This window comes from Panulirus ornatus, chromosome 1, assembly GCF_036320965.1.
Source record: "Panulirus ornatus isolate Po-2019 chromosome 1, ASM3632096v1, whole genome shotgun sequence".
Classification (NCBI taxonomy): domain Eukaryota; kingdom Metazoa; phylum Arthropoda; class Malacostraca; order Decapoda; family Palinuridae; genus Panulirus; species Panulirus ornatus.
Genome location: NC_092224.1, coordinates 19092848 through 19116400, shown reverse-complemented (window position 1 = coordinate 19116400; position 23553 = coordinate 19092848). Strand labels below are relative to the sequence as shown.

The following is a 23553-nucleotide window of genomic DNA, read 5'->3' as shown; positions in this document are numbered from 1 at the left end:
AACTCTGAGGTTGATAAACTGATAATATCAGCGGGGAAGGGACCGTTTTAAAGCCCAGGGGAACTTTGAACGTGGAACAATGAAATTGACGAACCTAACCTAACTTGTGAGAACTTCACCCATGCATCCCCCATACTTATTCAAATCCAACTTAACGGAACTAGGTAAAAGTTTCCGCCTCCCTGCTAGTAACAGAACCATAGAAAATAAAGTTCTTGCTTTATGTGTTAAGAGCAGGACAAACCTTCCCAAGAGAGTCAAATGATCAGCGATGACCGGAGGAGAGGAAACAGAGTGAGGCTTGCAAAGATACAGAGACAGTCACCATGAACACCCAAGTCTCTGGACTTTGCTTTGCACTCTGAGCTGCACACGAACACAAGTCCAGCTATTGCGGCACTCCGGAAGTCCTACAGGGCGTACGGGACTTAACCCGTAAGACTATGTGCGGGTCACGTCAGCTTACTCTGAACTGGCGTGCCGCATGGTGTCAGGCGGGTACAAGTGCTCTCAGGGGGTTAGGGCTTTCCTACCGGGACCTTGAGGTGTGCTCGGTGAAGGCCCCTAACCTGGACCCATTCCCTTTACAGGATGTGGTCCAAGAGCACAGGTAAAGGTCGGTCAGCCTGCCTGTAACATCTGGTGTCGGCCCTTGAGCTGGCATGGGTGGTGCGACCTTTTGTGGGTGTGTGGAGGGCGGGATCTGTTCGTACCCCCAAGGCTGCCATGGCGGATACCGGTTCCCGAGGGCGGTTTGACAAGGCGGGAAAGTAGACATCTCGGCAGGGTAAGCCTGCTACACCCGTCCGTTGGGCCGCACTGGATGGTGTGAGTTGATGGGGGGATCCCACTGAGGTTTAGGGGGTGAGGTAAGGTGTCAAGACACCTTTCCGTATTGTCAATGTTCCCCTTTTACTTCTGGCTTTGTTATCTGCAGTCTGATCTGTTGCCCTCCTCTTGATGACCTCCTCATCTCTGATTAACAAATTGCTTCACTATCCACACGTAGTCAGTATCCTCTTCCCCTCACAGTAGTTAGCTCCCTGTCACCCTATACCAACAATTGGCAAGCGTAAAAAAAAAAAAAAAAATTAACCTGTACGACGTGATCATATTCCCTGGATGAGTTAGGGTGAAATTCTTTACGCCTGCATGTCGGAACGAAATCTTGTTCCTGTATAAATATCTACATAATTCATATCACCTGTTAGCTCTAACTTTATATCAAGGCAAGGGATTTTGTTCCTATGATAAATACGAATAGCTCTATCAAGGCATTTTTCTATAACCTCATCTAACCAGAACTGAAGCGTTTCTGGAAGAAAATCCCAACTGTGTTTTACGGATCAATGAAAAGAAATAAAACAAATTATTGAATCTTTTTTTTATCCGACCTTTCAGAATAACTCAGATCATCAAACCTAGTGGGTCCACTGCATGAGGTACCAGCCATCTTGTGAACAGCGAGAAAACATCTATAGCAATTACTAAGCTACAAATTAAGCTGACTTTATAAACAGAAATTACTGAGCTTCAAATTAATCTGAACTTTACAAACACCAATGACTAAGCTTCAGATTAAGTCAAACTTTATAAACAAACAACATGCGACACCTTGATTATATTGAACGTACCTTCTGCACCAACCCTGGCAGTCAGGTCAAAAACCAGACCATCATAACCAGAGGTCATACAGTCGTGCTCAAGGCTCGTTCCCTCATGGTCATGTTCTTCAGGTAAAGGCCAAAGCTTTACAAGATTTTCTTCTGTTATGATTTTTTTTTTCTTAACCTCAGCATAAGGCGGCAGCACACCACGACCTCCAAACGTCCTTCACCATAACATCAAGTAGTACATACCTCCGACCGTCTCACTCGACCAGCGCTGCCAGCAACCTTACCCGAGCTAGACATGTAAACAAAGTCCTCTGCCGGCGGGTGTATATAACCGCTAAAATTAGCTGAAGTACGTCACAGGTTGAGTAGATGTTGGTTCTGGTCGTACTTGTATTTCATGTTGTATTTCCAGGGATGAAGATGACATTATCTACAACCTAAAGGGTTGTGGAAGAATTTTTTTTTTTTTTGAACTGTTTAACGTTTGAAACATTCCGCTCTCAGCGTGGGCACCAGATTTTTTTCGTTTTCTGTCTTTTGAAGCGACACTCACACCTCTTTTAGCTTCGTATGAATTCTTGCTCTTTTGTCGTCGTCCGTTCCTTGTACTCTCTTTATTCCTCACTTGCCTCTCTGCTTTTCCTCTCACTTTACCAGTGTGCAAGAGAATCATCGGACACGTCTGGCGCTCTGCAAGGGTGAGGTGGCAGGGAAAAGGAGAGATGGACGTGAGGAATAAAGACAGAAGAAACAGTAGACAAAAAGAGAAAGGCGTACACTAACGAAACGAAGGAAAACGAGGAACACACACACACCTAAACAGAGAGAGAGAGAGATAAGTGCCTCAAGTGAAGGGTCTCATGAGTGTGTCGGGCCGGAGGAGGAGGGGCAGGGGGGTGTAATGTTGAGGCGGGGAAGTGGGTGTCCCTGGCAGGTGAAGGAGAGGCTTGGTGAGATGGTGGAAAGCCAGGGACGATAAACGTTGACTGGGGTGCAGAGGAAGGAACAGGCAGAGACAGTGAGGTGAGAAAAGTAAAACACGACAAAGCAAAGGACATGAGAACACAGGAGAGAAAACAAGAACACTGGAGAGAGAGAGAGAGAGAGAGAGAGAGAGAGAGAGAGAGAGAGAGAGAGAGAGAGAGAGAGAGAGAGAGAGAGAGAGAGAGAGAGAGAGAGAGAGAAAAACCAGGGCAAAACAAAAATCAAGATGATTAAGATGTTGATGAGAGAAATGATAAGTTCGCTAATACGACACTGAAAGAAGGGAAGAAGCAGCAAAAGTAAACTAGAGAGGATGAGGAAAATGGAAGAAATGAGAAATATGATGAGAAGAGGAGGGAATATACAAGTGACGCTGAGGACAGCAGTGATGATGATGACAACACACGAGAGCAGAAGATCCCAACCACGAGATAATGCACACGAAAAATGTGATAAGAGAATATGAAGGTAAAAATGGGAATGGAGGAGGAAGACGAGAGAATAGGCCATAAGAGGTAAACCATAAGACATTAAATAAGCGAGATACGAGAGTTCAAAGTAAATGAAATGGACATAAGCGTAAAAAGGAGAGTAAAGAAAATGAGAGAGTGAGAGAAAACATTACAAAATAATGAGAAAGAAGAGGGAGGCTGAAGACAGAAATGAAAGAAAGAGTAAAGAGGAGAAATGAGGGAAAAAAAAAAAAGATATAAAGATTTAGAGTCGACCAGACGCCAGACCGGCACCAAGGCTCCTCCTTACCGACAGTATCTTTGAGAGCTTGGCCTCCTCTGGTGCACGACGGTACGATACTTGAGCACGATGGTACGACACCCGAGTACAGCGGTACGATACTCAGGCATGATGGTACGGTATTTAGTACTACGGTACGATATTTGATTACGACGCGACAATATTGGACCACTGCGGTACGATCCTTGAGCACGACTGCACGATACCTAAACACAATGGTACGGTACTTAGTACGATCCTTGAACACGAATGCACGATACCCGAGTACAAAGGTACGATACTTGAGCACAACGGCACGACACTTGACTCCCAAGGAGCAATACTTGAGTACGATAGTAAAATACTGGAGCTCGACGGTATGACGCTTGAGCACGACTGTGCAATACTCGAGTATGAAGGTACGATACATGAATAGGACGATCCGGACTTTGGGTACGATACTCTGGCCTTTAACCTGACCCTGGAGCGTAAGGTCAAAGGTCACACACTCATACCCAAGGGTCGCACAATCATGCACCAAATAGCAGACATGTATAGCCCCGGGGAAGGATTGCCCAGCAGAACCCTCTATTCCACACGTCACTACATTCAGCTCGACTCCTAAACTCCAAGTGGGTTGTGGCCGAAGTCAGATGCTGCTTTCAGATTACCATCTTCTCATGGAACATTATGACCTCCCCCTGCCCTGCAGGGGAAACTTGCTATCTGCGCTCCTCCGTCACACAACCTCTCTGTGGTTCCTGCCTGACTGTGGTGTAAGGTGTCTCACGACGCTCGTTGACCAAGCTGAATGCCAGCGCGACCCAGCAGGAGGTAAGGTGTCCCGGGTGTGTGTGTGTGTGTGTGTGTGTATCCCTCTCATGGAATGTCTGCTTTAATGATCTTCTGAGGTTCACGTGGGCTGAGGCGCCGCTCCTCAAGTACATGACTGGGTGTCATCTCACCGCTCGCACGTGGGCAAGATGTGGGCACTGCTGATCACCGAGATGCTTGACCCTGCTGCAGTGATATCACCACAAATGGAGATTCTTGATCTACTTTTGTGGCAGTGAAATGAGTGACGGGTCAAGTGTAGGCACTTGCAGTCCAGCAACACCGTACACGGCGAAAACTGCATGAAAAGTCCCGTGCGAGGCCGGCCTAAGTTACCTAACATATGGCTCATGACCATACACACCTGTCCTTTATCTTATCATTCCCTGAGTCGTGCGCAGTGAGCCATATCAGCCTTTAGATAAGAACTGATAGGACTGGATACATCAACAGAATCTACAAAGTGTCTGGCCCCTCCCCTCCCTCCGCTGCTGTACGCAGATTTTGATCATTCCAGTAACACCAAGTGTTACCGAGAGCTCAGGTGGGAAGGCGTGCAGGAGGTGGGGCCTTGCGTAGCGTAAGACAGTCTACTGCTAAATCCAGAGGACGGTGATGAGAAGACGAAGCCCAGCAAAGTAGGTCACATGTCCAGCCTCCAGGGGCCTCTCAGGAGCCGAGTAAGATCGTCCAGCGCCAGTGATAGCAAAGCCCTGATTCGTTCTGGACTTGTTCCTCACGAAAGCTACATGAAATCCTCCGACGTCAGCAAGAGGAATGGCCCCAAGTCGGCTAAAAACGTGAGCATGTTCCTGGCATGTGGCTCGAGGAGTCTACCAAAGTCAAGGAGGAACACTTGCCAAAATGCGCGGAGGTAAGGGTTCAACACCAGGAGGCACGTAACCAGGATGAGGGCAGCATTCCCAGCGGCCCTTGTTGCAGTTCACAGAAGCAAGAACATCAAAACGGACATCATGACCAGACGAAACGGCGGGAGAAATGCAGCCCCACGATTGGCCACCTTGAGGTAGGTGCGAGCGAGTATCGAACCAATCAGGCAGCCACACTTCGCCGCGTCCAGTCCCTTCATCCACCAGGTTTGTAGAGAAGCTTGTGACTTCAAGATATACCATTACTCTTCTGGTGAGGACGTTGTTGAAACTTGGCGAGAATAAATTCGTGGATGTTAATTTCAGTTTTCGTTTTAACCTTTTCCCCAGTGACATGTACCTTAACAATGTCGTGTATGTCAGCAGTGACACATATGACAACAGAAACGTCTGTGTCAGAGCGCCGTGCATGAGAACAGTGACGCGTATGACAACAATGCCATGTCTGACAAATGCATGTCCACTGTGTCGTGATAGTGAAGCGATGAAGGAAAGGGGTGGTAGTTGTTTACGAAACTAGCACACAGCTATCGCAAACTAGACCGAAAAAACATGATGGAGCACATTATGTAAATCTATGTTGAAAAACTAAGAGACTAATACTCCACTACAGTGTAAGTACGAAACTCATATTGTCAAAAAATAGGAAAAGAAACTCTAAAGAGTTTTAGAGTTAAGTTAAAAGCATGCAAGTCATTACCCACTCGATTGGTCCATTAATTACAGAAAACGGTGACTTGGCTTAAGAAGAAGCTTGTGCATTTTATTTGTTTTTGAATCTGTATTTACGATTGAAGACACAACCTGTGTCCCGAATATAGTTTCATTGCCAAGAGAGGAAAATGTTCTGCAATGCACTAATACAGAAGGCGAAGATATACTTTCAGCAATAAACTGAATGTAAGTAAATAAAACAGCAGTCCCCGATAAGTGTTATCCCAGGATGATGAGAAAGGCAAAAAAATGAGACAGTTTAGCTCTTGACTACTCTTTACAATAAGTCACTTGCATCGAGGGAAGTTCAGGGGTATGGAAGTCTGCCAATTTAACACCGATATAAAAGAAAAAAATACGCCATTGTCCGGAACTTATTCTCCAATCAATTGGACTTTAAGGTCTGTAATTGGAAAACTAACGGAAACCATCATTCAGGAAAAAAAAAAAAGTAAACCATTTGAGGACCACCACTCAGTGAACGAATCTCATCATGGCTTTCCACAAACTGGCTCACGTCTAGCAAATCTGCTCGTTCCTTTTTATGATACCATGAACTTGTTTGATGAAAATAAAGCAGGCGATGCCATCTATTTACATTTTCAACGAGCATTCAATAAACTTCAGCATCAAAAGTCACATGTTGGGGTTCTACTTCGGCTGGCCATAAACAAAATAGTAATAACTGGTCGAGCCTCAGCACGTTTAGACGTGACAAGTGGTGTGCCACAGGGATCAGTCTTGGTACCAGTTCTCTTGCTAGTGTATATCAATGATGTTGATAAGGAGCTGCAATGCAAGACACCGATAGTCGCAGATGAAACTAAGCTAGGAATAGGTCTCCAACGGAAACTGAACCTCTGAAGCCTCAAACTGACATACACACTCTGATGGACTGATCTCATACGTGGCAAATGAATTTTGGTATATATAAAAGCGAAGTTTTCAACATAGGAAATAAAAACGAGAAGGCATGAATTCTGTCGAGCTGCAAAAGGCAAACGAGGAAAAAGACTTGGGCGTCATAATCTCTGGTGACCTAAAGCCAAGCAAGCAGTGCATACAACAGACGCATTAAAACTGGCGGACAAAATTCTTGGATCCATGGGCAGCACTTTCGAATTCAAGTCTGGGGAAATCATCTCGACTCTCTGCAATTCGCTAGTGCGTCCCTGTGTTCAACTCTGGTCATAATACGTGAAGCAAGAAAGGCAGAATTGAGAGAGCACAGCAGCGTCGACTTTGTGAGACGATTCTCGGACTGAGAAGCAAATTCTTTGAGACCGACTGAACCGTTTTAATTTGCTCGTACTTGGATTCCTGAACGTGATCTAATACACGTATTCAAAATTATGGAAGACCTCGATACTCTCGATCTAACAAGCTACTGAAGGCTTGCTCCGTCTGATTTCGCTTATAGAAATCGGGGAAAAAATCGTGGGCCAACGTTTTACCTCGAATGAGGCGAAGTACTTTTTCTTCGACAAGATTGTTAACAAATGGCTTAAAAATTACAGTGGTTGAAGGCAGTACAGTACATACTTTTAATAGATTTTACAGATATTTCAATCCAAGTCCACTCCTAACATTATTCATATCTCCTTAGTCACATGAACAATGTACCCTCAGCACAAAAATCTGTGTTTCTGATACCTTAAGCCACTTTCACAAAACAGCCTCGAAAGGACAGGTGGACTGTTGCCTTTTTCTTTCCTATGTATGTAAACGATGGTCGTGCATGTCAACAGTGATATACATGGCAACTGGGCCGCGCATGTCAAGTGTTGAGCATGGCAACAGAGACGAATATGAAAAGTGTCGTCTAAGACAACACTGACAAAGCTTTATGACAACAGTGACGTGTATGTCAAAGGGGGCTGCGTATTTCAACGTGTGACTGCGTTGTATTTGGAAACAGCATCGTGTATGACATGAGTGCTGTGAATAGAAGCAGTAATGCGTATGGCAACAGTTTATGTTTGGCAACAATGCTGTGTATGACAAATGTTGTGTATGGTAACAGTGTTGTGTAAGGAAGAATTGCTATATATGACAACAGTTGTTTTATCATTTTTTGTGCGTTGGAGGCTCCAGCCACGGGCCTAAATTGGGAAACAGAGAGGTTAATGAAAGGAAAAGCAAAAGACAAGTGAAACTATTTACGAAACTTAGAGGAAGCGAAAAACTTTTAAAATGTACCAGGTCATAGGTATGGGAAAGACAAGAGAGGCTAAAGAGTTCCAAAGCTTTGAGGGGGGAAGGATAGAAGCAGTTATCAAAACGGTACACCCTTGAGTTGCCAACTGCCACACACTAATCATGTGACGCAGCAGCTTACCGAATATTGCGTTGTCTAGCTAGTGGTGGGGGATATACAAACAGCCGGCTGTCGGAAGCAAAAACCAAAGTAATACCTAAAGAAGAGGGAAAGTGAACCAACAATGCAGTGTAGGGCAAGTGGGTCAAGTTTTGAAGTTAGCCTGGGAGAGTTTACAAGGCGGACCGCTTTCGACTCAACTCTGTCAGATAAGGATGCAGAGCTAGAACCACCCCACATGTGAGAGCAGTACTCCATACAAGGACGGATCAATCGTTTGTATAAACGGAGCAGCTTTTGGGAAGAAAACAAATTTTGACATCTAGGCAGGACTCCCAGTTGCTTAGAGGCAGACATAGCTATTTCCAGTACGTGGGGTTTCCAAGACAGTGCGAGTGTTACAGTAATAATAGTATGTTCATTGAGGCAAGTGGTGGAGGTACAGAACCATCGAAGGAGAGAGGAAAGCTGTGGGTAATTTTCGATATAGATATGGGTAGAAACTGGGTCTTGGAGGCATTAAACTAAACCAGATTTCGTCAATCCCACTGGGAGATCCTATCCAAATCTCTGAGCTTACTGAGAAAGAATGTAGAGACGAGTTGCAGATCAAGTGAGGGAAGGAGTAGAATCGAAGGATATGAAGGAATGTAGAGCGAGTCGTTAGCATATGAGTGCACTTGTTTATTTGTTGAAAGGAAATGGTTGATAAAAGGAGAAAAAAAAGTATGAGGCAGAACAGAACCCTGAGGACCACCGCAGCTGACAGAGAAAGGGTGAGAGGTTGATCCATCTACAACCATGGAGATAGTTCGGCGAGAGAAGAAGCTAGATATGAGGGAGCAAAGTCATGAGGGAGGAGGCCAAAAGAGAGGAACTTAGAGATGAGACTCCGATGCTAAACCGTCAAAAGCTTTGGATATGTATAGTAACACTGTTTGGTAACAGTGCTGTGTATGACAAGTGTTGTGTATGATAACAGTGTTGTGTATAGCAGCAGTGCTATATATGACAACATTTCTGTTTGATAACAGTGCCGAGTTTGACACAGAGCTTTGTATGGCAGTAGTGGGGCCTAAGCTCCACCTCGTACAAACATAAGCTATACACCCCAGCTATACACACAGGCCTCCACATGTGAACACTGAAGATGTATACGTGCATCCATGTACACCCCACCAGTTTCAGTGCATGTATGTACACACCAGCAGTGTCTGTGCATATATATACACACCAATAGCGTCCGTGCATACATGTACACTCAGGTGGTGCACACGCACATGACACATTCCTGTACTCGTTGCTAGGGAAGTGTTCTTAAGATCTCATGAGCGTATGTGTAGTGAGGAACCCAAGGCGGCCGCTAAGGTAAACAGAACGATTGGGTCGTCCACCCACTGAACCCCCTCCCGACGCCATCTTGTCAACACTGACGAAATTATGATTTACATCATGTCCAATGTCGGCCGGTGAAGCATACTGGAGGACGAAAGGAAAAATAAAGGGTTTGGGGAAGGTGAGGCGGTGCACTGACGTGCGGCTCTCACCCCCCCCCCCCCTCGCTCACCCTCTACCTTCCCATGAATCGATACGCGACCCCCTCCCCCCCCCCCGACACAGTCCAGGCTCTCCCCTCCCCCCCCTCCCAATTCCGTCCAGGAGACACCCCTCCCCCAGACTCCGTTCGGCAGACTCCCTCCCTCCCCTCCCCCAACAACAGGCCGGGGTTTGTCCCCCCCCCTCCCCCTCCCCTGTAGTTCAACACGCCTGTCTTCCACACCGTCAGTCACCCGCTGTATTGCCTCTCTGATGTATCGGCGAACCAATGTATTACCGGGCCCATGTATCTGCAGACCAATACATCAGGAAACATCATCGCACGTCTGTACTGGCGAGCTGTTGTACTAGCGTGTCGTTGCATATACAAACTGATGTATTAACGGACCACAATATTAACGAACCCATGTATCACCAAACTGTATCACTGATGCCCAAACAGACCACCATATTAGCCAAATGGTACATCAGAGGATAGCATCATTAGCGATGTAATACCGGACCGGAGTAGTATGGGTTCACGAAAGAATTGTTCGAACCGAGCGTTAGGTCACCAACGTACGAGCCTAGCAGCGCACTGACTAAGCGGGCAAATAGTTGAGGGTGAGTTAGCCTTCATGTACATCCCCCGGCTACTGTGTTAGCAGGCGGGAACACTGAAGGAACTTGTTCCGCTAACCAAGTGTTACGGAGAACCTGAGCAACATGTGGAGGTGATGAGTACCGCTCGGGAACTGGGAAAGTCGGCGTTGAGTAGCACTTCTCCCCCACTCTGTGCGCTCCTTCCGCTTCGGAAAGTAACTTCAAACCTTCCTATTGTCTCCATGATCTTTTTTTCTTCGTGTGTCCTCGTGCGAAGTTCATTATTGTGAATGTGATCAGTGGAGGCGGCCCGCGCGCAGGTTAAGAACGTCACCTGATTTTCACTTGTGTAATATTGACCTTACTAGTGTATAGCTTGACTTCCGCAGTGCCAGGCCCGTAGTGAGGGCAGAGGCCGGAAGCCTAAACCTGGCCAAGAATCGATCCTTCATGATTAGTGAAGTTGTGTGAGGGGAAGGCACGGGGAGGGAGGGAGGGAGGACGGCACGGGTACGGCCGGCACAGCCACCAGCCAGAGGGGAGGGAGGCAGTACGCGGCCGGCAGCGAAGGGGATCGCGTTCGTCCTACCGCGTCTTCCCTCATCCACTCGCCACTCCCCTTCCTCGCTACTTGTGGCGTTCCCGTCGGTCAGCGTCAGCCTCTTTGCGGCCGACGGTTCTGCTGGTGACTCAGACTGGCCCTACAGTGCACCAGCCGCGGCAAGTGACATCCCCAACATGGCTGGAGTGTGAGCGCTGTGGGGATTGTGGTGCTGTGTTGTTGGCTGCCTGGCCCCGCCACACCTGGAGCTCTCCGCTGCCCTGACGCCCAACCACAGGTAAGTCCAACCACTAGGCTAGTAGTACACAGCCCCCCCACAGCCTACTCCCCACATCCCACAGTCATATCATTCTGAAACCGTGATACGTACACTCCATGATGTTTGAATTATGCCACATACACACTCTAAAGTCTCCGTGGTTCAGTGGTTAACGTTGCGACCTACTCAGCCTGGGCTCCAATTTCGGACCGGGCAGCCGGCTCGTAGCCAACCTAGCGGTGCATCCTTCCCTATGGGGCTGGTCGATGAATGAGTACCTGGCGTAATCTGGGACATGTATATGTGTGTATTCATATGGTAAAATAAGGTTAGGAAACGGGGCAACACGAGAGTAAATCTTTCTCCCCGTTTAACACAAACAGTAATTACACACACACACACACACGAGCCACCGGGCTGTACTTGTTAGTGTTGCGACCCACGATCTCACAGGCCGGGGTCGAGTCCGGATAACACATCCGGCTAACAGCTAACCCAGTTGGTTATTTTTCCAATTAGGGTTAATAGGTAAACGAATGCATGGCGTGATTATATATATATATATATATATATATATATATATATATATATATATATAGGGAGATGTGGTTTCCATGCATTACACATGACAGCTAGAGAATGGATGTCAGCGAATGAGGCCTTTCTTCGTCTGCTCCTGGGGCTACCTTGCTGTCTTGTGAAACGGTGAACAAATACATGTATATAAAAAAATCTTCTATGCATATTCACTGTTCCCGCGTTAGCAAGGTAGCGCCGGGAACAGACGAAGAAAAACCACATCCGGTCACATCCATTCTCTGGCCGTCGTATGGAATGCACCGAAATCACAGCCCCTATCCACATCCAGGCCCCACAGACCTTTCCATGGTTTACCCCAGACGCTTCACGTGCCCTGGTTTAGTCCAATGACAGCAAGTCGACTTCATGCCACATTGTTCCAGTTCCCTTTCTCCCGTTCACGCCTTTCACCCTCTTGCATGTTCAAGCCCCGATCACCTAAAATCTTTTTCTTTTTACACTCCATCCTCCCGTCTCCAATTTGGTATCTCCGTTCTCTTGGTTCCCTCCACCTCCGACACATATATCCCCTTTGTCAACCTTTGCTCACTCATTCTTTCCATATGTCTAAGCCATTTCAACACACCTTCTTCTGCTTTCTCAACCACAATCTTTTTATTCCAACACATCTCTCTTACCCTTTCATTACTTAAACTACCTCGCCTCGCATACTGTTATCAAACATTTCATTTACAACTCATCCACCCTCCTCCGTACAGCCTGGCATCCGTATGATATTGTTGGAACTACTTTTCTTTCAACTATACTCATTTTCACCCCCGCAGATGACGATCTCCATATATTTCTGCGCTCCAAGAGCACTTATTCACAGTTTCCCGTGTTGCGAGGAAGCGCCAATAACAGAGGAAAATTACCTCATTTTCTCACATCCACTCTCCAGTTTTCATGTATATACAACAAAACCAGAACCTCCTGTCCACAACCAAGACTAACAGACCTTTCGTGGTTTCCCATGACTGCTTCATGTGCCCCGGTTAAGACCACTGACAACAAGCCGCCCGCTATATACCACACAGTTATAAATTTGCTCTATCCCACTGCATGCCTCACGTCCTCCTACATGTTCAGGCCCCAGTCACCCAAAGGACGTGATAGATAGTGTGTTTGAGTAAAGGAATCTGGATGTTCTGGCTTTCAGTGAAACAAAGCTCAAGACTACGGGAGAGGAATGGTTAGGAAATGCCGTAAGAATAAATCCAGGGGTTGGTTTGATGGAGAGCTAAGGAAGGGGTAGCACTACTGCTGAAGCTGGAGTTGAGGGAATCTGACACAGCGTAAGAAAGTGAGCTCTAGACTCATGTGGGTAAAAATGAAAATGGATGGCGAGAGATGGGTGATTATTTGTGCTTTATGCACCTGGCCATGAGGAGAAAGATCATGAGAGGCAAGTGTTATTCGAAGCGGCTGAGCGAGTATTTCAGGAGTTTTGATGCAAGAGAGCGGGTAGTAGTGTAGGGTGATTTGAATATGATCTTCAAGTGAATAGTGTGGCAGTTGAGGTTATCATTATTCTTTATTTATTTATTTATTTATTTTATTATTCTTTTTTTGGGGGGTAGGGAAAAGAGGGTGTTCAGTATCATGAATGGAAATGAAGAAAAGCTTGCGGAGTTGTGTGAGGAAAATGGACTGGTAATTGCAAATATGTGATATAAAAAGAGGGATATCCACAATTATACGTATAAGTAGGAAATATGGTAAGTGTCCATTATTGGAGTTCATACTAATTGATAGGCATTCGAAAGGGAGATTTTTGGATGTGAATGTGCTGGGGGGGAGAGAGAGAGAGAGACAGAGAGAGAGAGAGAGAGAGAGAGAGAGAGAGAGAGAGAGAGAGAGAGAGAGAGAGAGAGAGCAGCAGCAGCAGCATCCTGTGGTTGCATACAGCCCATGCCATGTTTTAGCATCGGTCAGCGAAGAACGCCACATTATCAGACCCGCAGTGGCATGAAACACAGGTAATGCTCGTGCCATGTCTGGCTCCATGGCTGACGCATACTGCTGGCCTGCTGGGTATAGGACGTTACTTCCTCTCCCACATGTTATCCACAGTTCATCAACAGGAAGCTGATGCAATGACGAGCACAACAATACCTGTGTCCACAGTAGTGGTCATAATACGCTGATGGTCCTTACCAGCAACATGTAGCTACACATTAAACAGTAATGTGTGTGTCAAACAATAACGTGTATGTCAAACAATAACGTGCATGTTAAAGAGTAACAAGTGTATCAAACAGTAATGTGTGTATCAAACAGTAATGAGTGTATCAGCCTCTTGAATATCACTTAAATTCTTTCAAGTACTTGCGTTTGTGCGTTTGTTTATCATTGTTTCAGGGCCGAACTGTAGCACATCCAGGCCCCAGAAGGTGTTTGTCCACCTGAGTCATCAAGATGGAAAAGTGATAGGGAGAAAAGATGAACGATGGAAAACCATTCCACAGACTTGCCGTTCGAGGGAAGGAAGAGAGGTATGATAACGGTCACTCCACGTCAGGCCAGTCTCCACACAGCAAACGTAAGAAGCAAGAGCCAGGTGCGCGCCACGGCAGGAACACGTGCACACCGCTCACGAGAGCAGTAGCCGAAACAATACCTGATGTACAGGGAGAAGGCAGCAACCTCGCGGCGTACAGAAAGGGAAGGTTTCAGACAGGTGATGTTCAGGGAATCAATGACATGAAAGACTTTCGCTTCCCCTCTAGCTTATGAGGAGCTAATCAAAGAACCACCTCAGATATATGACCAGTTATCCACACTAAGGTAAATAAAACCCCACAGATATGGGAGAGGTGAACACTGTCCAGCCACCAAGATTATCTGTCGTTGTCCAACCACCAAGGAAGAAAAAACAACATTAATGAGGGGGTCGGTCTCAGCCGCCCCCCAAAGCAAGATGATGACGTTGTAGCGCGCAGGAAAGGTGTCCAGCGAGTCCAGCCCGCGTCACACGAGACGATACACCTACCTGACCTGACCAAGCAGGTTCTCAGGGTTAGCAAGGCGTTGAGAACATGCGCAGGCATGACGGCTTGAGAGACACAGCAATGACGTATTTACAGTTCTATACCTGTCCCCAGCAACGACTGCACATGATCATGTGGCTGATCAAGATGTAATGAAAAAATAAGGCAAAATGGGAGGCGAAGTGAACTATATGGTGAGAGAGGAGACAGGGGTCTTGCATGCATTAAGAAGTGTGTAGAAAGACATGACACTGTCTGAGAGGTCAAAGCTGGAAGGAGGTTAATAGAGAAAAACAAAAGAACAAATGAACTCATTGGTGAAGAGGGCAAATGGGGAATTGTTAACAAGCAGAGATGAAGTGAGGAGGAGATGGAGTGAGTACTCTGAAGGACTGTTGAACGTGTTTGATGATAGGGTGGCGGATGCTGGAGGACTGTGGGTTGGCGAGGTCTCTTTTCACTGCTCAACTTTGTTTGCACACGATCTCCCAATCTCAGACACCGGGTTCTCAAATCTCCCACCAGCAATCAAGTGACTCACTCCCCACCTCTAGCACAGTGCAAACCTGCCCCTAGCTCCAAAACCCTTGCATTCGCCTCCCTCACCAGACCCACTCACAAAATGATTAAGCAGTCACGGTTACATCACACACCCCAGCCGAAGACCCATCTTTACCTTGAACTACTCACCCTCTTCTCTACTCTCTTGATGGAAATTCGTTACTGTTTCTAATGCTTTCCTCCCACGTCATACATTCATAGCACCTTCTACAGATCTTCTCAGTCAAGCTTATCATATCCTTTCTCCAGATCCATAAATGCAACATAAAAAAAATTCTGTTTCTCTTAATACTTTTCATACACATCCTCTGCCACTTCTGACACCACATTTTTCATCCCCAGTCTGGTACTCTGTACATGCCCTCACCCTCTCAAATCACCACTCCCCCACACATCTTGCCAAGCACACCCAACAAACCTGTACCTCTGAAATTTGAACGCTCGCTTTTGTGCCCCTTGCCATTATACAGTAGCACTACAGAGGAATTTCGCCTACCTCAGACAGCACCTCACCATGATCCATGGTCACCTGAAGAAATTCAACTGCAGTACCATCCACTCCAGCCACCTTTTTATCTCATGCAAGGCTTTCACCGCCTCTTCTCTTTTCGCCAAACCGTTTTCTATGACTTATCTTACTTCGCATACCACCCTAACCCAAACAGCTACCACCCTGTCATCAAACTCATTCGAAAATCCTTCAAGATAACCTCTCCATCTCCTACTTACTTCATCACTACCTGTTACCACTTCCCTTTTTGTTCCATTTATTCATGTTCCCATTTGTTCTCTTGTTTTTCTCACACTATCAACTTCCCACCAAAACATCTCATTCTCCTTGAAGTTTGCAGACACTTACTTACCATAACTCTCATTTGCCCTCTTTTTCAAACCGTTCACCATTCTTTTGACCTCCTATCACTTTCTCTTATACATCTTTCAGTCATGTGTACTACCCATACATCTCTCTATATTCTTTCACATCCAACTTCGTCATCGCACCATTCATTACCATTTCTCACCAGCTCATCTCGCACCTTCCGCATACCACTCACTTCTTCCGCACATGCCAGCACTACTTCCTTAAATACCTTCCAGTCCTCAACCACTCCTCTCTCGTCGTTTACTCTCATCTTTTGCCATTCTACACTAAATATCTTCTTGCATTCCTTCACACAAGTCTAATTTCCAGGCTCACTTACTTTCAGCACCCATATCGTTTTCTTTTTTCCCCAAAAAAAATCCACAAATTTTCACCCTCGTCTCACAAGGTAATGATTAGACGTTCCACCAACTGCCCCTCTCAACACATTCACATCCAAGAGTCTTTCTTTTGCACGCCTATCAATTAATATATAATCTTTCCTGATCACATACGCATACTTGTGCGTGTCCCTCTTTTCAAACCAGGTATTCCCAGTCACCAGCCCTTTTCCTACACACACCTTTACAAATTGCTCATCATTCCCATTCATCTTGCTGACTCAGTACCCCATGCTTTCTAGTTAGACCCTCGACTGCCATATTACTCGCTCGCATTTAAGTTAATCATCACTAATACCCGGTCTCGTGCATCATAACCGCTGACATACTCACTCGTCTGCTCCCAAATTACTTAAAGTTCCATGATCATTCTCCTCATGGCCAGGTGCATCAGCACTAATAATCACCCATCTCTACGTCATCCACTTTCATCTTTACCCACATCATCCTGGAGCTCACTACCCCACACTCCTCCACACATTCTCATAACTCCTGCTATTGTCCCTCACACCAACTCCCGGCCTTACCCGCAAGACGTTCCAGAGCCATTCTTCCCCATTATCCTTGAGCTTCGTTTCTCTCGCAGGCAAAACAGCCAGGTACGTACCCGTCCCCAAACATACCGACCCTCCTGTCTCCTCATCTTGGTTACATCCCCACTAATTCAGACGCCCCAGCCTGGGCCAGGGAGGATGAGCACTCCCCGGCCGCTTCCGTCTTTTAGTAATTGAATTACCAGATGGGGGAATCACCCCCCACCCCACGTACGCTCCTTTGCCTCTCAGTCACCTTATAAGACACGCGTGGAATACGTGGGTAGATTTTTACCCCCACCACCAGCACCACCACCATGCGACACACACACACATACATACATGTATATATATATATATATATATATATATATATATATATATATATATATGTGTGTGTGTGTGTGTGTGTGTGTGTGTGTAGGTGAGAGATTCTTTTTCATACTTCATCGCTATTTCCAGCTTTAATGAGGTAGCGCCAGGAGCAGACGAAAAAAGGCCTTATCCGCTCACATCCACTCTCTAGCTGTCATGTTTAATGCACCGAAACTACAGCTCCCTATCCACAACCAAGCCCCAAAGACCTTTCCATGGTTCACCCAAGAAGCTTCACATGCGCTGGTTCAGTCCATTGACAGCACGTTGGCCCCTGTATACCAAATAGTTCCGAATCAATCTATCCCGTGCACGCCTTTAACATAAACCTCCCACATGTTCAGGCCCCGATCGCTCAAAATCTTTTTCACTCCATAATTTCCGGGCAGTGACTGATTACTTCTTTTGAATATCGGTGTTACATTGGCATATTTCCATTCGTCTGGAACACTTCGCGTAGCAAGTGACACGTTCCAAAAGAGAGCAGCCAGTGGTTTATCTCATGTGTCGCCTCCTTCAGTGTCCTCGTTGTCTCGAATCGTCACCATTTTCTGTAACCAATGGCCCAACTGACTGGGTAACGACTCTCTTACCTCAACCTGACTATAAAACTCTTAGGATTTCTTTTGCTATTTTCATCATCAACCTCTTCATACTGACGTTGACTTTGACGTATAAGTTTCTCATCGCAAGTTTACGTAATTTACTATCATGTTAATTTGTCATTTTTGAGTTTCCTATGTGCTAAGTTAATATATATATATATATATATATATATATATATATATATATATAATAATAATAACCCCAGTACCCCACCTCCAGGAGCTTTTACAACTTCATGGTTAGAAGCAGGGAGAGGATGGACTCCCTTGGAGAAGTTCTTGGAGTTGTACTTCCATGACGAAACTTTACTTAAAACTGACTTTTTACTTGCAGCACACACACATATATATATATATATATATATATATATATATATATATATATATATATATATATATTAATGCCTTCACAGTGAAGGACATGTGCACTCTTAGTGTCTTTTTTTTTTTTTTTCATTTTTCCCCATATTGTACTTTAAGGCTTGCAAGGGAATTTAAGTTTAATGTTTCGTGTTTGATACACGCTAATCAAAATGACCCAGTATTCAGAGTAAGTTTCGGGGCTTTCCTTCCAAACGACAGATAAAGCTAAGGGAATCCAAATGAAAAATGGTCAGCATTACATCCTGTTTTAAGAATAGTCGACGTAGAGGAGCATAGGCTCTATTCGTACGTGTGTATATATATATTATATATATATATATATATATATATATATATATATATATATATATATATATATATATATATATATATATATATATATGATCATTGTAATTCTGTTGAAAAAGGGGATATACGTGTGCACTTTAAATTTGCACTCAGCCCCTAGGCTGAGAAAACATTTTATCTTGGGCCAGCACGTGAGAGAAAGCCTCAGCCAACTGCAGAGCTTCTACGCTGATCTTAACAAAATGGTCTACGGCGGCGCGGGTAATGTGTCTGGTCATATTCCCGGGGCACAGACGTGTATCAGGGAGCTGCATTTTTTGGCTATGACCGACCACTGCCGTGGCCACATCACAAATCTAGTCATGTCTCATACTTGGAAGGTTGTCCTCATCCGAGATACGCACTACACAGTCAGCCAGCCTTTGTTCTGTAACATCGCCTCACCACAACATCTTCAGATGTACGTCACTCATGCTGAAGAAATTCTACTGCAACAGATGGACCCGTCGAAGTGGGGGTGTCCACCTGACCATCGCATGTCTTTCCACCATCGTGGAAACCCAGCATCGTCCAACCTGAACGAAGTGGACGTTACACCGCTGGTTTCTACTAGGGTTTGGATCTTCCCTGCTGCGAACCCTGGCCAGGTTATTGGTAATCTACCTAAGCAGTGTAAGGGAATTGCTATATAAAGAGAGAACATCAGCAAAAAACTGGTATGTGCTGAATTAGTTGTCAAATTCAAATGAAACGTTTGAGAGAGAGAGAGAGAGAGAGAGAGAGAGAGAGAGAGAGAGAGAGAGAGAGAGAGAGAGAGAGAGAGAGAGAGAGAGAGATCATGCCAGCTTGAGGTTACGCTGCGATTGAAATGTCACTTTGGCAGGGCTATATCAACGTTAGTTGAAGAAGCAGAATACAATCTCGTCAAAGAACTTCTTGTCTCAATGGAATCCATCCTGTACCTGCTACTGAATGTAGCGCAGCCGTGGAAGTACAAGAGCACCTGCAATAAGGATGCTAGGGTACCACCAGGACCCTTTCAGAAAGAGATCCCGAGTTCATATATATATATATATATATATATATATATATATATATATATATATATATATATATATATATATTTGGAAAGGATCACAATTTTGCGCGTGATCAGATATTCCTACGAGTCCACGGGGAAATTGAAACACGAAAAGTTCCCAAGTGCACTTTCGTGTAATAATCACATCATCGGGGAGACAAAAGAGAGAAATATAACATGTGGACAATCACATGTTTACCAAATGGCGTCCTAGCTTCGTCTCTTCGATGAATATCAACTGACTGTTGTATTTCTCTCCTGTGTCTCCCCTGATGATGTGATTATTACACGAAAGTGCACTTGGGAACTTTTCGTGTTTCATTTTCCCCGTGGACTCATAGGAATATATATATGTAGGAAGAGAGGAAAGTGATTGGTTCTCAGTGAATGTAGGTTTGCGGCAGGGGTGTGTGATGTCTCCATGGTTGTTTAATTTGTTTATGGATGGGGTTGTAAGGGAGGTAAATGCAAGAGTCCTGGAAAGAGGGGCAAGTATGAAGTCTGTTGGGGATGAGAGAGCTTGGGAAGTGAGTCAGTTGTTGTTCGCTGATGATACAGCGCTGGTGGCTGATTCATGTGAGAAACTGCAGAAGCTGGTGACTGAGTTTGGTAAAGTGTGTGGAAGAAGAAAGTTGAGAGTAAATGTGAATAAGAGCAAGGTTATTAGGTACAGTAGGGGTGAGGGTCAAGTCAATTGGGAGGTGAGTTTGAATGGAGAAAAACTGGAGGAAGTGAAGTGTTTTAGATATCTGAGAGTGGATCTGTCAGCGGATGGAACCATGGAAGCGGAAGTGGATCATAGGGTGGGGGAGGGGGCGAAAATTTTGGGAGCCTTGAAAAATGTGTGGAAGTCGAGAACATTATCTCGGAAAGCAAAAATGGGTATGTTTGAGGGAATAGTGGTTCCAACAATGTTGTATGGTTGCGAGGCGTGGGCTATGGATAGAGATGTGCGCAGGAGGATGGATGTGCTGGAAATGAGATGTTTGAGGACAATGTGTGGTGTGAGGTGGTTTGATCGAGTAAGTAAGGTAAGGGTAAGAGAGATGTGTGGAAATAAAAAGAGCGTGGTTGAGAGAGCAGAAGAGGGTGTTTTGAAATGGTTTGGGCACATGGAGAGAATGAGTGAGGAGAGATTGACCAAGAGGATATATGTGTCGGAGGTGGAGGGAACGAGGAGAAGAGGGAGACCAAATTGGAGGTGGAAAGATGGAGTGAAAAAGATTTTGTGTGATCGGGGCCTGAACATGCAGGAGGGTGAAAGGAGGGCAAGAAATAGAGTGAATTGGTGTCATGTGGTATACAGGGGTTGACGTGCTGTCAGTGGATTGAAGCAAGGCATGTGAAGCGTCTGGGGTAAACCATGGAAAGCTGTGTAGGTATGTATATTTGCGTGTGTGGACGTGTGTATGTACATGTGTATGGGGGGGGGGGGGGGGTTGGGCCATTTCTTTCGTCTGTTTCCTTGCGCTACCTCGCAAACGCGGGAGACAGCGACAAAGTATAAAAAAAAAAAAAAAAAAAAAAAAATATATATATATATATATATATATATATATATATATATATATATATATATATATATATATATATATATCCAAGCCTGAGCCAGTTACCCATTTTATCGACCAGCCCTAAGGGTGGATGAACAGCTAGGTTGACTGTGGACCAACTGCCGCAACATGCTGACTGCGGAGAGACGGAAACTGTTTAATGTTCTTATGGTCGAATAAAGCAAAGGAGTATTTACTAGTGAAAATCTGTTGGGGAAAATGTAACCATATCCAAATCAGCTTTAGTACATTAACCTTTATCTTATAATCTGTAACGTAATAAATTGTTATATCTCCGTTATTACTATGATCTGGATCATAATGCTCTATCCTGAATTATACACCAGTCAACTCGCCGAAACATTGTTTACATTTACAACCTGGCCTTTAAAGTTAGGTTGCTCCGCTGCCAGGCGTAAGAGGCATTCCACGAGTACTGTCTGGCAGACAGTGAGACGTGTCGTATTTTGAAGTGTTTTGAAATCTTAAGGGTTTTATTATGTTTTAAAAGTGTCATCTTCAAAAGTTATTACATAAAATGAGGGGACAAACTGTACAGTGTCCGGTAACAATATGTGTGATGCCACTACATACATTAATGGTTATATACTTCGACTTTAAGCAAAGGCGGCCGACTGAAGATATTTAACGGTAAATGCTCAGCCGCAGTGAACAAAGGAGATAAAAGAAATACAGTCGCCGGAGCGGCAGTTAATAGATTAATCATGATTTCTCACGATTTCCGTACTAATTTTTGTCTACTTTCAACAAATATATTTTATCGACTGACAAATATGATTATATATATATATATATATATATATATATATATATATATATATATATATATATATATATATATATAATGAAGTAAATACAGTAAGGGTTTAACAACGCACCGTAATAATCATGTACCAATTTCCCGCCCAGCTGACACAGGGATTATGGTAAAGATGAATGCTTTTGACGATCTGATTGATATTGTACCATTCGTAATTCACTACAACTTTCGTGACTGAACATGATGCACTAGAAATAAGTTATTTTCAAGTTCATGAATGTGATGCTGAGCAACAATAACAATGACCTCGCCACAGGAGTAAAATTACATATAACATGAAAACGATCACCAGGGAGGATTGGTAAACACACTGGCGCCCGTTTAAAAGATTTTTTTTCTCTTCTGTTTAGAGAAGACAGTCAACAAACCAACTACTGGCCGCCATGAAGCAACATGTCACCTTCCAGATCATTCCTTAGCTTTATACTGTCCGAGACTTGGCAGTGTACCAGTTCCTCAAAAGCAGCGTTGGTGTTGTATGTTTCTCGTAAAGTTGCATTGTATAGCCTCCAGCCGGAATGTAAAATTTGATCTGAATTTCTCAAATAAAAATATATGGAAGTTGACCGAATTCTTTAAAACTGAATGCTGGCTTTTATTCATACCGGCGCCATCTACGATTTTCAACAGACCTCTTCTTGACTCCGTCTTGGGCTACTGTTGTGAAAGACATACATAAGATAAGGTCATGTGAAATCTGGAGTTATCATGCGAGTGCGAAAAAATAAAGTGATAGTGCAAACTATGCAAGTTATGGCAGCCCTCGTATTCTTTTATGTCGTGCTGCTATGTTAAGTGGAAGAGATTCTTGGTGTAACAAAAGCATTTGATGTCGTCAGCATCATGTCTTCTGCATTTCTACTTCTACAACAATATCATCCGATTATCTCATGTCTTTAGAGCTCCAACCAAACCCACAATACACATTTTCTCTCCAAGAGCTAGACTTGGCTACCCTCCCACATTGCTAGGTTTGGCTTCCATCCCTCATCATCTCTTGATGCAGCGTGTTGCTGAGACCATCACTGCTGTCCATCCTCTACACACGGCCAACTGAATCTATTTTTCATCTCATCAGGAGATGCGACAAGCTTGTTCCACGGTGCCAGCCAATGTCTTACAAGAGAAGACTAATAAAGAATGCACATTGAGAACTGCTCTTCGAGTGTGAACGATGTTGACATTATCAGAACCTGTCAGAGCAGTTGTGTCTGGCAGCAGCAGTCAGTGTGGACGGTGTGGAGGTGGTCACACGGCCAGACGCCGTCTGTCTCGCGCTATGGTCTTTTATGAACATACATAACGTGTGATGGTTGTCTGACGCCCAGGAGACGAAACACTGTATTGTTTTGCATTGTGGCTATAGTGGGAGTCACATCGCCATAGGCGGCTTGGCAATTTACCATAATATAAATAAATAAATATATTTTCTTTCTTTTAAACTATTCGCCAT

At 44.7% G+C, this 23553-nt stretch overlaps 2 protein-coding genes across 3 annotated transcripts in view; one reads left to right on the top strand and one right to left on the bottom strand.

Annotated features, from left to right (window-relative positions):
- LOC139760265 (galactose mutarotase) overlaps nucleotides 1-23553 on the bottom strand; it is a 145639-nt gene that overhangs the window by 74894 nt on the left and 47192 nt on the right. The gene's annotated exons all lie outside the window — the stretch shown is intronic.
- LOC139760134 (uncharacterized) overlaps nucleotides 10713-23553 on the top strand; it is a 57958-nt gene continuing 45117 nt past the window's right edge. Inside the window, exon 1 of one of the 2 annotated variants that reach the window (XM_071683138.1) lies at nucleotides 10713-11065. The gene's annotated coding sequence lies outside the window, so the exon portion shown is untranslated. The remainder of the gene's footprint in view (nucleotides 11066-23553) is intronic. The other variant, XM_071683063.1, reaches the window with a different exon arrangement.